General features: G+C 33.7%; 1 pseudogene; it reads left to right on the plus strand.

Moving 5' to 3' along the window:
* Positions 1-3231: 3231 nt before the first annotated feature.
* LOC141423797 (small nucleolar RNA U13) lies at positions 3232-3327 on the plus strand (annotated as a pseudogene).
* The last annotated feature ends 1908 nt before the right edge of the window (positions 3328-5235 follow it).

Genomic DNA, 5235 nt, shown 5'->3' on the forward strand with positions numbered 1-5235 from the left:
AGACTTTAAATAGATATGAAAGTAGAAAGGGCATGTTCAGGAAGAGAAAAGGGACCATTGAGATGGGGCAGGAGAGACGAAAGGGTAATGGGAGTCCACTGTGACCAAAGAACACTATATACAAGTATAAAAATGTCATGTGAAATCCATTAAAATGTACAAAAATTGCCTTCTTTCTTTTTGATGGAAGTTTCATTGAATCCACAGATCAATTTAAGGAAAATTGAGATGTGAATAATGTCAATTCTCCTAAATTGTAAGCATACTATAAATCTTTTATTTGGGTTTTTAAATTTTTCTTTCAGCAATGTTTTGTAGTTTTCAGTGTAGAACTTTTGCACGTATTCTGTCAGCTGCATCCTTAGTTATCACCTGTTATGGCATTTTGTATCTAGGTTAAGTTATATTTTTCTTTTTTAAGTCTCTCAGTATGATGAATTTCATAGATTGATGTTTGAATGTCAAAGCAGCTTTTTATTATTGAGATAAACATAAAATAAAACACTAAAAAAGACAGACTAGCAGAAGAATGAGCAAATAGACACAATCACAACTCTAGAATTACTGTTCTAACTGGATGGCATTGGCTCACACCTGTAAATCTAGCTACTTGGGAGGCATAGATCAGGAGGATCACAGTTTGAGGCCAGCCCAGGCAAATAGCCTACAAGACCCTATTTTGAAAATACTCAACACAAAAAAGGAGTGACTCAAGTGGTGGGTGCATGCCTAGTAAGTGTGAAGCCCTCAGTTCAAACCCCAGTCCCATAAAAAAGTAAAATAAAAATAAAATGACCGTAACTAAAGTAATAAAATATGTTAATAGAAAAAAATAGCATGGTTCCCAAGGGATTTTAGTAAGCTAGTTTAAAGAATATTAAAGACTATATAATCATTCCTATCACATGTACACTGTAATCAATTTTATTTATTCATATAACAAACTGATATAAGGTTATTAATTTATTAATGATCTCAAAGAATCAGCTTATTACTTCACCACTTTTTTTCCTTTTGTTTTTTGTTGTCCATAATGGGATTTGAACTTAAGACCTCTTGAATGCTAGACAAGCACTTTATCACTTGAGAAATGCCAACTCCTTTCATCTTTAGTTTATTTTTAACATAGCATCTAGTACTTTTTCATGGGGCTGGCCTCAGATAGTGATTCTTCTATCTGTGCCTCTTGAGTAACTGAGATTACAGATATGTGCCACAACACCTGTCCTGTATTCAGCAACATTTCTATTATCTTTCTGGTTTTCTGTCTTACTAATTTCTCTTCTTGTCTTTAGTATTTACTTTGTTACTTCTTTTTCATTTAGATTTTCTCATTTTTATAAAATTCATTTGGCATTTTGACTTAAGTCTCACTGTGTAGCATAGACTTCCTGGTTCTGTGTAGTTTAGGGTGGCCTTGAGCTCATGATCCTCCTGTCTCACTCACTTCTTTTTGTGTCACTGGAGATTGAACCCAGTGCCTCATGCATGCCAGGCAAATGCTCTACCACTGTGTCACACCCAGAATCCATCATTTCTTAATGTGAAAGCTGAGATCATTACTGTAGGTATTTGGTGTTATAGATTTTTCTTTAATTACTGTTTCAACTGTATTCTATCATTTTGCTATATTTTAATTTTCATTCAATGTGGAATACTTTTTAATTTCTCTTAACCTTATTTCTTTGATCCATGGGGAATTAGAAATATGTTATTTGGCTTCTATATATTTTGGAATTTTCCAGAGATCTTTTTGTTACTGGTTTTTAATTTAATTCTGTTGTAGTCAGAGAATAAACTTTCTATGCATTGACTCTTCTTAAATTTATTCATACATATTTTATGACTATCTTGGTAAAGTTTTTTTCTTTCATTCATATGTGCATACAATGTTTGGGTCATTTCTCCACCCTTCCCCCTGCCCCCTTAGTAAATGCTTATATGTACTTGAAAAGAATATGAACTCCACACTTATTGATTAGAATTTTCTATGATTGTCAAATAGGTCAGGTTGATTGGTAACATTATTCAAATCCTCAATATTGTTATTGATGTTCTGGTTATAATTGTGAACTTTTTAGTTCTATGCTGTATGAGTAGCTTTCCTTCATGAATTTTTCTGGTGCATAAGTGTTTTCTTCTTGGCTTATTAAACCTGTCATCATGATGAAATGATGCTTTTATTCCTATTAATATCCCTGTTATATGCCTGTTAAAGTAGGTGCTATGAACCTACTTTATCTGATATGAGTAGTTCTACTCTAGCTTTCTTTCAGTATATCCTTTCCATTCTGTAATATTGCTTATCCATGCCTTCATATTTAAAAGTGTATTTCTAATAAGCATTAGAGTTAGATCTCATGTGGTGTGTGTGTGTTTGATCTAATCTAACTCTCTGACTTTTATTTTGACTTTTTAAACCATTTACATTTAATGTGATTGTCAATACAGTTGGCTTTAAAGCTATCATTTGTTATTTTTTTTTATTAGTTCTCTCTGTTTTTTGTTCTTTTTAGATTTTTCTGCCTTCTTTTAGATTGAGTGTATTTTATGATTGAATTCAACCATCCTTCTTTCTTTCTTTTCTGGTGGTACTGGGGTTTAAACTCAGATACAGGTCCTTGTGCTTGCTAGACAAATGCTCTACCATTTGAACCATGCCACTAGCTCCTCAACCATTATTTCTCTAAATATTTTTATCTGTGACTCATTTTGCTGATTCTCTTCCCTTTGCCTTTAGTATTCTTCCTTGCCATGTTTCATTTTGGATAATTTTTGTTATATGTTTAAGTTTGCTAATCTTTGGTTCTTCAAGGCCTAGTCTGTTATTAGCAACATGATATATTTACACACATGTGTGCATTCATACATATATACATATATGTATATATGTAAATATTACTAATTAATGTATTCATTGTTGCCTCTTGTTTCTTAAATGAATAAACTATAGTTATATAACAGTATGATTGCTTTGACTGCTAATTTTATCTTGTATGTCATTATTCTGAGGGTGGTTTTGATTCATGGACTTTTCTCCTAGTTATAGCTTGTATTTTTCTACTTTTTTCAAGTATAATAATTTTTTAATTGACACATAGCAATTGTATAAATTTATGGATTACAGTGTGATAAAAATTTGATGTATACAATGTATAATGATCACATCAGGTAATTAACATTTCCCTCTCCTTAAACATTTATCATTTCTTTATGTCAAGAAACTTTGAGATCTTTTTTCAGTGTGATGATTGGATGTTCATGCCATTGTGTGACATGTGCCTCTCTCAAAACTTGTTAGGATGTTGGCACATTAACCATGTGACATGAACTTAACAGGTCCTGTAGCTTTAGAATAAAGAGAAACTTGGAAAACCTCTGTTCTTATTTTTTATAAAATATAATAAATTGATGTGAACTATAGTCATATTATTGTACTATAGAATAGGAGAAATTATTCCTCATCTTAACTGTGTTTGGTACCCATTATCCAGCCTCCTTATAAACCTCCCTCCATTCCTAACCTCTAATTACCCCTACTCTACTCTGTACTTCTATGAAATCAGCTTTTTAAGTTTCTATGTTTGAGAGAGAATATGTATTTGTCTTTCTGTGCCTGGCTTATTTCATGTACTATAACATCTTCTAGTTTTATCCATTTTGCCACAAATGACAGCATTTCATTCTCATTCATGGCTGAGTAATTGTGTATATACCACATTTTCCTTACCCATCTATCTTCTAATGGACACCTTGGCTGATTTCATAACTTGGCTGTTGTAAATTGTGCTGGGAAACATGGGAGTGCAAGTATCTTAATGTGTGGATCTCTGATCACTCCATATGACCCTCACTTTCAGGTAATAAATCTTGGCCACTCTATCAGAGGAGTAACCAGGAGTGGGGGATGTCACAATCCATGAGATCCTCTGCTTCCACTGAGGGAGGAGTTGTAGGTATGACCTGCATGATCTTATCTTCTTCTGTCTTGGCAAGCTGCTGTTCTGAATTCAGAGCCTTCCATAAACTTACTAGGATGGCATTGGGTTTCCCATTAGCCGTGTCTCCTGAAATGCCAGCATGACACAAATCCTGCCACAGTCCCTCTGCAACATATATTTAACCTTTTGTTTTTGCTCTTATCCATCTGTTTTCATTTTGGAACAATGCTTTACTTTAGAATAAAACCTTATTTTAATGTATAAAGTTGTTTTTTAATCAAGAAAATGTTCTTTTACTTACAACTTTAAAAAATATTTTTCTATGTCCTATTTACTAGTTTCTTTTGCTTTGGTTCCTTTTTTAATACAATAAATTACTCTATACTAAAGTCTCATCATGAGACAGAACAATATAAAAAATAAATTTACCAACTTATTAAAAGAGAGTGAGCCCAAAATACTTTTATGACAGAATGAAACAAACTAAATTAGTCATTTGTCCACACACAGATAAACTACAATGTTCTTATTTTTCTGCAAGTCTTAACTTTTTCTGCAAGTCAACTTAACTGCCATTTGGATTTCAGAAAAGGTTCTTTTACACATTTTTCCCTTGGTCTCACATGGGTCTAAGAGTTACATAAGGTTACATTCCACCTTGAGTTGGCTAAGATGATAAAACTTCCAAATGACCTTAAATAGTAAAACTATCTCAGCAAAAAGGTAGGAAGGAGAGAAAATACACAAAGCCAAAAATCTTTATATATTAACTCTGTAATTGCAGTTTATAATGCAAAAAGAATCTGTTCCCCTGAAGCATGAGGGGAGATAGCAAATGGCTACTTTTCCCTGTAGGCTCAGGGAAGGTAAAGAATCCAGTGACATGCACTAGACAAGAAACTCACCATTGCATCCAGAGGCAGTCAGCTTGACCCAGAGCACTCATCTCCTGTACAGTGTTCCTTTTTTTCTTTTTTACCACCCTCTGAGTCTCACATGGAGGACACTGCTTGCATATCATTTTCTAACTTGTGTTCCTCTTTCAAGCAAATTTTTGTCTAGGAGGATAGCTCAGCATTGGCATCATCTTTTGTCACCCAGTGCAGACAAACACAGAAGAGTAGTTCTGCAATATCATCCCATAAGAACTACTTTCAGGGATGTCCATTAGACATTTTCAGGGCATCCCCATACTCAGTGGATTACACATATCTAGGACATACACCACTCTAAATCACATGGAGGAACATGATTACCTTGGGATTTCCCCTGAGTATGCTCCATCCTGACTCAT

Source organism: Castor canadensis, chromosome 5 (assembly GCF_047511655.1).
Source record: "Castor canadensis chromosome 5, mCasCan1.hap1v2, whole genome shotgun sequence".
Classification (NCBI taxonomy): Eukaryota; Metazoa; Chordata; class Mammalia; order Rodentia; family Castoridae; genus Castor; species Castor canadensis.